The sequence below is a fragment of the Scylla paramamosain genome, chromosome 13 (genome assembly GCF_035594125.1).
Source record: "Scylla paramamosain isolate STU-SP2022 chromosome 13, ASM3559412v1, whole genome shotgun sequence".
Classification (NCBI taxonomy): domain Eukaryota; kingdom Metazoa; phylum Arthropoda; class Malacostraca; order Decapoda; family Portunidae; genus Scylla; species Scylla paramamosain.
In genome coordinates this window covers 7,657,501-7,669,749 of record NC_087163.1, presented here as the reverse complement: position 1 = coordinate 7,669,749, position 12,249 = coordinate 7,657,501, and positions in this window count along the sequence as shown.

Genomic DNA, 12,249 nt, shown 5'->3' with positions numbered 1-12,249 from the left:
TGTTATCTGTTCTGAGTGTAGCAGGGATCACAGGGGGAAGGCAGACAAGCCCTTGATCATGATGTAGACAATGTAATCATCAGTAATCTTCCTCCTCTCGTCCTCCTCCTGCTATCGTACGTGACACGAGCGCAGTCAACAACTATTAATACCAAGCGAAAACTCGGTTAATATCCAGAGCGACCTTGTTTGGCATCGTTAGCGGTGACTTTTTCGTTCATTTATTAAAAGGTTGTAAATAGCTTTTGGAAAGTTAAGTAATGAGCAGGCTTCTGTAGGTATGTCGAAACACAAACTCTCTCTCTCTCTCTCTCTCTCTCTCTCTCTCTCTCTCTCTCTCTCTCTCTCTCTCTCTCTCTCTCTCTCTCTCTCTCTCTCTCTCTCTCTCTCTCTCATCTCACTCTTGATTGGCTCTCCTGGCTACCAAAGTGCTTTTTTCGATATACTGTGATTGGTAAACGGTAGATCGAAGCCCCCCTTCCTCTCCCTTCCCCTCCCTCTCCTCCTCCTCGCCCCAATAATTGCATCAGTCGTCTCTCTCTATGAGGTCACGGCATCAACTGATTGGCGCGGCCAGTGTGTCATCAGGCAGCTGGGCTCAGTCAGTGACTATGCGTGAGGAAACTCTGCTATGTCATCTTAGGGACACACTTATCCTTCACAAAACAAGACTTAACAGACAGTTGTTTACTCGGAGATTTAATTTATCCATAGCCTTCACTTCTGTACTGTAATTTGACTCAAGATCGTGTCATTTACTTTTCGATGCAACTTATAAAGTAAAGGCCCATAAAGAAACATAAAGTCAAATGAATAGAGGCAAAATTTGAAGACAAAAGAGGTCACGCTCTAGAAGTTGATCTCTATGTTTGTTTTCACATTAATTAGGGAGATCCCGGAGATCTCCGAGATGAGCAACTTACTTCACCCCGAGCTGATTATTATTGTTTTAACCCACAAGATTAAAGGTGAGGCGGGGAGAGGCAAACACGCAGTTGGCGGGATGGAGGATGCGGCCAGGTGCTAGGAGTGGGCGAGGAGGGACACTTGGGCGGCGGCAGGTGAGGGAAGGGAACACCACACAATGCAAGTAACATATATATATATATATATATATATATATATATATATATATATATATATATATATATATATATATATATATATATATATATATATATATATATATATATATATATATATATATATATATATATATATATATATATATATATATATATATATATATATATATATATATATATATATATATATATATATATATATATATATATATATATATATATATATATATATATATATATATATATATATATATATATATATATATATATATATATATATATATATATATATATATATATATATATATATATATATATATATATATATATATATATATATATATATATATATATATATATATATATATATATATATATATATATATATATATATATATATATATATATATATATATATATATATATATATATATATATATATATATATATATATATATATATATATATATATATATATATATATATATATATATATATATATATATATATATATATATATATATATATATATATATATATATATATATATATATATATATATATATATATATATATATATATATATATATATATATATATATATATATATATATATATATATATATATATATATATATATATATATATATATATATATATATATATATATATATATATATATATATATATATATATATATATATATATATATATATATATATATATATATATATATATATATATATATATATATATATATATATATATATATATATATATATATATATATATATATATATATATATATATATATATATATATATATATATATATATATATATATATATATATATATATATATATATATATATATATATATATATATATATATATATATATATATATATATATATATATATATATATATATATATATATATATATATATATATATATATATATATATATATATATATATATATATATATATATATATATATATATATATATATATATATATATATATATATATATATATATATATATATATATATATATATATATATATATATATATATATATATATATATATATATATATATATATATATATATATATATATATATATATATATATATATATATATATATATATATATATATATATATATATATATATATATATATATATATATATATATATATATATATATATATATATATCGTTATTATAATAAAGTAACGTGCTGTATAACCTGGTGCGTGCATTATTAATCTTAGATCATGTTTGAATAAACTGTTTATGAAACACAAGTAAATGTGAACGTTATGATTTTTAAGGAAATACATTTGAAATATGTTAAAAAGCGATGAATTAGTGGAAAGGGAAACAGACGAGACAGAGGAAATTTTAAGAAGGGAAAAAGAAAGAAAAGCAAAAAGGACACACGAAAGATTACCAGACGTAGAGGGTAACACACAAAAGCAACATCAGGCATGGGGAGGGACGGAAGGAGGGATGAAAAAAAAAACAAAAAAACAAAGGAAGGAAGGGAGCGTTAGGGTGGGAGGGAAGCAGTCGAAGGGTAAGAGCTAGGAAAAGAAAGACTGGAAATGTGACCTGGACCAATATTGCGGTGACCCTCGTGAAGGCAATATCCCCTCACAGACTGACCACCTCATACAAGCAGGGCCGTAGGAACCTCTCAAGGTCACTCAAGATCGATGAAGATTTGTCCGAGTGACTTTTTATTAACTCACGAGGGGGAAAAAAGACTATCTGGTTTGCCATGACTGGGAGCGACCCTCAATTCTCAAGCATGATCTCCAAGCCTCTAATTCAACGTCCACTTTTCTTTTATTAGTCGCAGTGCAAGTTTGCGTTTGTTGTCTCTTTCCTGGGGCTTCACCGCGGGATGTTGCTAAACTTTATTGGGAACTCTCCTCTTCAACTTCTCAACTTTTTTTTTTTTAAGGATATAAATCAATTCAGTCCACTCCGTTTTCATTGAGGGTACCACGAGAGACACTGGACACAACAAAGGCTTATAGGGCAGATGAAGCCTGACTTAACACAACAGCCATACAGAGGAACACAAAGGAAGAACAAACAGCAGTATGAAGTTGTTTATGGTGAACTGTACTATTTCTACCATTACTTGTCTGCATGTTGTTGTTGTTGCTATTGTTGTTCTTGTTGTTGTTGTTACTATTACCATCAGTGTTTTCTTCTTCTTCTTCTTCTTATTATTATTATTATTATTATTATTATTATTATTATCTATTATTATTATTATTATTATTATTATTATTATTATTATTGTTATTATTATTATCATTATTATCACGGAGGCTGAAAGGATCCTCCCAGCCAACGTGCGGGTGGAGGGCGGCCCAGGGCGGGTGCATCACATACCGCTGCTCCGTTCTCAAGGCCCGGGATTCTCAGGCCGAGGGTAATTACACCCAGAGGAGTAATTTGGGATATCCTGGAGGTAAGGGAGATTTTCATGAGGAAAAAAGGTCCTAATCAGAAATAAGCTCAAAAGATCCACCTGCTTTAAGATTTTATAAACGCAAATGTGGGCGGCAAAAGTATGAATATATGTACATACAAAAACCCACGCAAGACCTGCTCCTTAAAACAAAAGAAAGTTCATTCAGGAAACCAGTATCATGCTTATGTCATGGAAGCGTCCTCCTACACGAGATTAGTAGTTATCGAGGCCAGTGGATGAGGGACCGGTGAAGGAGAGCCATCTTTACCGCCTGATGGCACAGGGGGAAGCAAACAATGGGTGCGGACCAAGGTTACTGCATTAGGGGGATGAACGAAATGCTCGCACGGTTCTAAAAAGCAGCGAGAACGCCAAAGACTAAAGAAAGAGTCTTGAGCGGCGAGGACTCCAAAGATAGTGGGAAGGACACTCGGGTACGGCAGGACTATTTTCATGTCGACATTAACAGACAGGCACATCAAAACAAAGACTAACCGACTGGACGCGTGCTAAGGCAATATAATACAACGAAAGCAACTTGTTCTGACTTTTTTAATCTTGCAGTGCGTCAGGCAGCGTCCAGCATGACGACACACTCAGCTGAGGAGGAACATAATCCTGCATAGTGTTACGTATATTCAGATCCTGAGTAAAGATCTTGAACCTTCTGAAGAATTTAATACATCTATGAGAACTACATATGTACATTTCGAACACAATGTTTTCTTAAAAATAGTCAGCGGTATAACAAGGCCACTTACCACCTCAAACACAGTTAGCGGCTGAGGCAAACACTACTTACTGATGAGGTCGTTTTTTTTACTCCTTGAGAATCAGGGCCTTTGTCTGGCAGCGCTTCTTAGTGTTAACCATTTCACCAAAGATTTCCAGACAGGGATGAGCTCCCTTCTGTGTGTTACTCTCTGACTCAAGATTATTATGAGGAAGACGATGAGAAGCTCTATAAGAAAAATGTATAAGAGGAAGTGCAGGATGAAAAAGATAGAGGATAAAGAAAGAGGTGGAGGAGAAAGGAAGAATAAAAATGGGAAGAGAAAAAGGACAGGGACGAGGACCGGTGGATACCATTTTCCATCCCAGCGGATAAAAGACTCGCCTCTGAAATATTTAAAAGACCAATAAGTATTCCTGGCACGTTGCATGGCCGGGTGCGGCCAGTGGTGCTCAGGGCCTGTTGGGGCCGCTTGGGACTCGAGAGCCGACAGGAAACATGATTTCGAACCCACCAATATTTTCCATAAACTACGAATGTTCTTATCGAATTACCCTAATTTTTTAACCTTCTTTGACGTGTGTGTGTGTGTGTGTGTGTGTGTGTGTGTGTGTGTGTGTGTGTGTGTGTGTGTGTGTGTGTGTGTGTGTGTGTGTGTGTGTGTGTGTGTGCGCGCGCGTTCGGCACCAAAAACTGTTAACATTGGGCATTCTTAACATGCCTCTCTCTCTCTCTCTCTCTCTCTCTCTCTCTCTCTCTCTCTCTCTCTCTCTCTCTCTCTCTCTCTCTCTCTCTCTCTCTCTCTCTCTCTCTCTCTCTCTCTCTCTCTCTCTCTCTCTCTCTCTCTCTCTCTCTCTCTCTCTCTCTCTCTCTCTCTCTCTCTCTCTCTCTCTCTCTCTCTCTCTCTCTCTGCATTACACTTCTCATTTCCTCGCCTCTCGCCCTCACCATGTTCTCTTTGGTCGCGGGGAAGAAGCGATCAATACACAAGTGTCGCAACTGACAATGCAATTTCCTGCTTATACCCAAACTGGGACTAACACACCAGTTCCGAGACACAGTACACGACAACTTACTTTCCTTTATATATTTTTCTTTTTCGCTCGTTGATAAGTATTCCGCGGACCTATTTTCTCTCTAGTTTCCTGGTGACACAAACGTCCGCACTTGTGTCTTGAAATGCATGTGTTTAAGTGTGTGTGTGTGTGTGTGTGTGTGTGTGTGTGTGTGTGTGTGTGTGTGTGTGTGTGTGTGTGTGTGTGTGTGTGTGTGTGTGTGTGTGTGTGTGTGTGTGTGTGTGTGTGTGTGTGTGTGTGTGTGTGTGTGTGTGTGTGTGTAATAATAATAATAAGTAATAATAAACGGTTTATTCTTTAGGCAGTCAACAAACTGAAAATGTACATTGGGGGTGGGGAAATACTTGACATTAATCCTAAAGGTACAGTAAGTCAAATCTAGAAGGGACTATTAATTGATGGCTCGCACCATGGTGGGAATCGCACTGAGTCTGTACCGGTCCGTACGCGGCGCCTTTAGGGGCGTTATCTTGTGTGTGTGTGTGTGTGTGTGTGTGTGTGTGTGTGTGTGTGTGTGTGTGTGTGTGTGTGTGTGTGTGTGTGTGTGTGTGTGTGTGTGTGTGTGTGTGTGTGTGTGTGTGTGTGTGTGTGTGTGTGTGTGTGTGTGTGTGTGTGTGTGTGTGTGTGTGTGTGTGTGTGTGTGTGTGTGTGTGTGTGTGTGTGTGTGTGTGTGTGTGTGTGTGTGTGTGTGTGTGTGTGTGTGTGTGTGTGTGTGTGTGTGTGAGCCTTTTTTCGATCCAGAACAAGGAGGTCATATGGCGCCCGTCAGTTGTAGTTCCAGGCCATAAAGGAGAGCGTTACAGTGTCTACTCGTAAAGTCGTGGTCTTGCCCTCTTGGTCTGAAGTTCCAATTGAGTGTTCCAATCACGCCTCTGCTGAGTGGCTTACAATCACCCACGTGTATCCTATCAAGAACTAAATTGGCTTTTACTCTTTTTAGAAATCTCCTCCAATCTTTTCTTCTTTGCGTAAGTGGCATTTAGTGGACATTTTTTCCAGCTTTATTTTGCAGGGAACAGCAGACTCCATTTCGCACAAGGAAAAACGGCATTCACGGATGGATTTTTATCGCGGGAGTCTCGGAAGAGAGCAAGGATGTCGTAAATTAGCCAACATGGTAAAATCGTCTGCTAACATACCACCAGACGGACAGAACGCTCAGGGAAAAGCTACACAGGCATCAGAAGCTTTCACTGACGTATCGAAACTAAGTGTAATTCCACAAAAGATGTTTATATAATTCCTGAAAACTGGTCTGGCTGTCTCCTGTCACCACCTCAAAAATACCTAGGAGAAGAGTTTCCGTCTCCTACAAGGATAACAGCCACCCATTGCCGGGAACAGGCCAGCATGTGGCCAACCATCCTATCTCTTCACGTTATCTGACGCATGATCCCCAGTGGTACACACAAAATAGCAGCAGTCCATTCAAAACTGCTGGTGTTGTGTCATCTATGAGTAATTCCCAGAATAAACTTTCCTTGAATACAATTTATTCCACTATTTTTTTTTCTCTCTCTCACGTACAAATTGTGAAAAAAGAACTGAAAAAAAGGAGGGTTCCTAGGAAATATTTAAATAAATGTTAGTTCCAAACCAAAGCTATTGAAGATTTCGGAAAAAAATCAACCAAATCTTGTTTTTTCTCAGTACTCTTCTTGACAAACTGACGAGTAGACGATAAAAACAAGAGAAAAGAAAAAAATAAAGTGGAATTTCATATAAATATTGAAAGTGGAGAAGAAACATTAACCGAAAGAGAAAGAGGAGCAAAAAACAAGGAAGCAGTGCTAGTAGCATTGACAAAAGGGGAGCAGGAGGGAGAGGAAAGAGAAGACACATTAGTAACAGGAATATCAGGTAGCAGACAACCTAATTACCTATAGGCCGGTTGCTCGGAGAGGGAAGAGGGAACGGAGAAGAAGGAGGAGGAGGAGGAGGAGGAGGAGGAGGAGGAGTGAGATCAAAGTACAAGAAGGAGAAGTAACAGGAGAGGAAGGAGGGAACGGAGAAAGAGGAAACAGAGGAGGAAAAGAGGGAGGAAGCAGAATGGATGGATTGAAGAAGTCGGGCTGTTACACAAGTTCCCCAAACGCTCACTCTCAGACTACATGGAAATGGAGCGAGTGGTTTGCTCCCAGAAGCGGGGCGGCAGTGAGGCAGTGGAGACGGACCATCTCTCCACCTTTGACGCCCCAGCGCGATTCCCTTCCCTGCCGAGGCTTAAAAAAACATCTCCCTGTACCTCTATCGACCACAGCTTCATTTGTGGTGGAGCATCGCGGCACATGCGGGTAAAACGAGTGCTACGAGTGGTGCACGGACATCACTGAGCTACACCTGGCCGTAGTAACACAGCGGCGCCCTCAACGCAATATGGAACGTAACAGCACTCATGGATGAAGATGAAGCAACAAAAAACGGGGGCCGCAGGACAGCTGGATATGCGCGGGGTGGACGGACGAGAGGGCGATAGGACGATAGGTAGTTTTCGGCGGAGATGGACGGTTCCCATCTCACCCGGAAATGGTGAGGGAGAATTACGCCTTTCTTGTTCCCCTTCCCACTCCCTCTCATCTACCATATGCCTCTGATGTTATTGCCGTCTCTCCTTTTATGTCTTCCTTTACTGACTACAAAGTAATGGCGAACACTACTACAACTACAACTATGTACTCTTGCTACTACTACTACTTCTACTAGTATCACTGCTACTTCTACAAGGCAAAAATGAAATAAGTTATAGTGAAATGTTTTATGCTGCTAACATATCTATCTATCTATCTATCTATCTATCTATCTATCTATCTATCTATATATATATATATATATATATATATATATATATATATATATATATATATATATATATATATATATATATATATATATATATATATATATATATATATATATATATATATATATATATATATATATATATATATATATATATATATATATATATATATATATATATATATATATATATATATATATATATATATATATATATATATATATATATATATATATATATATATATATATATATATATATATATATATATATATATATATATATATATATATATATATATATATATATATATATATATATATATATATATATATATATATATATATATATATATATATATATATATATATATATATATATATATATATATATATATATATATATATATATATATATATATATATATATATATATATATATATATATATATATATATATATATATATATATATATATATATATATATATATATATATATATATATATATATATATATATATATATATATATATATATATATATATATATATATATATATATATATATATATATATATACATTCATAGATATATATATTCTAATATCTGGGTGTGTATCTGCTTTATGTAATATTCTGAAGTCTTTTAACGAAAAGGGTGGTGATGTTCGTGTGAGTGTGTTCTTATTGCAGAGAAAGGGGATGAGTTAGTTGTTTCTGTGTACGTGTCGAATTCAATTTCTTCTTCACTAATAACTTTGCTATTGCCTCTTTCTTTAAATTTAAAGACAGCATTCCTACTGGGCTCATCTCCAACATTCATTTATGAATTTAATTGTTCGAGTTGTAAGACTCGATATATTGGAAAAACCAAGAGCAATCTTACACATAGAATTAGTGAACATAATAGTGTGTGTGTGTGTGTGTGTGTGTGTGTGTGTGTGTGTGTGTGTGTGTGTGTGTGTGTGTGTGTGTGTGTGTGTGTGTGTGTGTAATGAATCAGGGTACCAGATCTCTGACGTGCACTTCCTGTACTGACTAAACATATCTTAATAATCTCTCTGCTCCACTCATCCTCCCTCCTCTCTGGAAAAAAAAATAGATAAATAAAATAACAACAAAAATAGAGGTATTGCTCATTAATGAATATCGCATGAACAGCAAATGATAATTTGTCAATAATAATAATAATGTCATTCTTAGGCAGATATTCTCCACGCTGAGATAAGCTAGCCCCGATTTCAACTTTGACAGCAAAAGCCAATACCATTTGCATGAAGAGCTCATTCAACCTTACTTAATGATTCAGAAAGAGTTGTCACCTGCCAGCTGTACTGATACACCTGGTGTCTGTCTGTTTCTCCCTCTTTCTCCTCTTTGCCTATTTAGCTACCAGCCTTTCTGTCTATTTGGATGCCTACGTCTGAGTGACTGAATGGATTTTTCCCTTTGTCTGTGGACATCTAATTGACAGGCCGGACCTATCTGTCTGTCAACAGAACCTGGTTGTATATTGTTATGTCCGAGTGTTTATTTCGTCTCCTAATATTTCCTGTTCTTATAAGTCTGTATTTGTCTGTGTGGCTGTTTCCACTAAGTTGTGTGCATGCATTTGTTCTGTGTGTGTTTGTCTGTCTATTTGTCTGTCTGGCTGTCTGTATGTCAGATTTTTCTCTTCGCGTCTCTCTCTCTCTCTCTCTCTCTCTCTCTCTCTCTCTCTCTCTCTCTCTCTCTCTCTCTCTCTCTCTCGCTCGCTCGCTCGCCCTTACGTGGCAAGTAGATTTTAGTTCGTTGTTTAGCTAATTCGGAAAAAAATCTCAGCGTGTACCTGCTGCTCCTCGTGTCTTGCTGCACAGAATGAAGTATGCAGGAAGGGTCATTAAAAAATGGGTTGCGTGATGTAAATTCTATTATGCGTCTTTCTCCCTCTCGATGTCCCTATGCAAGCGTGCAAAAATAAACAAAAAGCTAGGTAAAAAGATTAAAGAAAGAACTGATAAATATGTATAATGTGGAAAAGAGGGAAGGAAGGAAGGCAAGAAGGCAGACAGGAAGAAAGGAAAGACAGGAGGGAGGGAGAGAGGGAGAGAAGAAGAAAAAAAAGATATAAAAGAAAAGAAGAAACAGGGAGCTAGTAAAGAAACATGTAAGGTAAAGAATATCAAAAAGGAAGAAGTGAAGTAACATGGTATGCAAAGTGAGAAGACAAAAACGCAAAAAGAAAAAAAGAAAGAAAGAAGAGCTGGATGAAGAGAAAGAAAGAATACTGAGAGAGTCAACAGAAAAGAAACAGAAGATTATGTAAGGGAAGGAACAATCATTTAATAGAATTAGGGTTATACTCTTCAAGTTATTTGTGGAAAAGAAGATCAGCAGAGATGGAATTACGTGTCTTTAGATGACAGAACGGAGATAAAAGGAGGAAAGAAGAAAGAGGAGAGAGGGAGAGAGGAAGAAAATGAGAGAATGTGTGCACGAAGGATGGAAATCAAGTTAGCATCGTATATATCAAATTAACTCCCTTTTTGCCACTGTATAATTTCTTTAGGGCACTCAAAAATTAATCTAATTCCAATCACCCAAGGAAAGAAAGAGAAAACACGAAAACAGGATATAATAATGTACTAACTTGCAAATTAATATTCCACCATTTTTAGCACACGCTATACACATTTTCTCTATGAGAATTCCCATTTTCCTTTCTTGTCCCTGTGATGCATTAAATCCTTATTTCACATTTACGTTCCACGAATAAATTTTGATTTCTTTATTCAATTTGGAAGCCTATTCTTGTCTTACGTGTATTTGTGCTGTGTTAAATCTGCTACACCTTTTCTCTTTTCTTCTTTTCCTTTCCTATTATTTTTTTTAATTCAATGCTATATTTTCCAAATAACTTTTTTCCTTATTTCCTTTTCACTGTACCACGTCTTGCCTTCTCATCTCCCTCTCCTGTTTCCCTTTCCCTATCTCCTCTCGCCTTTCTGCACCGCAATATTCATTTCTTCCTCGTACATGTCACATATGCCACTTTTACTCTCTCTCTCTCTCTCTCTCTCTCTCTCTCTCTCTCTCTCTCTCTCTCTCTCTCTCCGGTAATGCAGTTTTATAAGCTGTCTGGCTATATAAATGTATTTATATTTGTACCCTAACAGACAAAGTTCCTCCCCAGACGTTCATCCCGCGGAGGCAAGAACCCACTTCACCCTCTTCTCCAAATTTCTCTCTAAGTATTTCTATATTGCAAGTGTTTATTTATGTTTCTTTTTTTTTTTTTTTGTTTCGATGTGGATATTGTGGTGATGCAAGACGGAGCAGGAAGGTGAAGGTAGATCGCTTGCCGTCACGAATGATAAAGAAAAGAGTAAGGGTAAGGAATTTATTGAAAATTTAGACCTGAAATCCAGTCATATTGCTAAAAGTCACTTGCATTATTTATGAGTTTATAATATATTGTCTCTTTTACGTTTCAGTATTCATGCTGCTGGTGCTGTTCCTCCTCTTTCTCCGCTTCCTCCTCCTCAACTGAGGGTGCGTAGGGTGCGGTCTCAGGATATCGTCGAGATGTCTAGATGCATTAATTCTTTTTATTTTCATGTTCCCACGAAGGCACAACTGTCGCAAACTTTATTTGGTGTGAGGAAAGAAAATTGTAAGACAGAGAGTAGTTAAAGTTTTGTTGCGGTAGAGACAGTGCTGGTGGCAGACTGACAGTGCTGGTGGCAGACTGACAGGGTTACTACACCGTGACTGGAATGTAGTGCAGTGTGTCTGCGGCATTAACCGCCTAATGAAACTTCGTGTGTTTGTCTGTCTGTGACTGACAGTCTGTCCATCCTTCTGTATTTCTTTATCTGTCTGCCAGTGTCTGCTTTTCTGTCTGTTTGTCTGTTCGCCTGTCTGCCAGACTTTATGTATGTATACGTATATTTTTCTCTGAATCTCTCTCTCTCTCTCTCTCTCTCTCTCTCTCTCTCTCTCTCTCTCTCTCTCTCTCTCTCTCTCTCTCTCTCTCTCTCTCTCTCTCTCTGTGTGTGTGTGTGTGTGTGTGTGTGTGTGTGT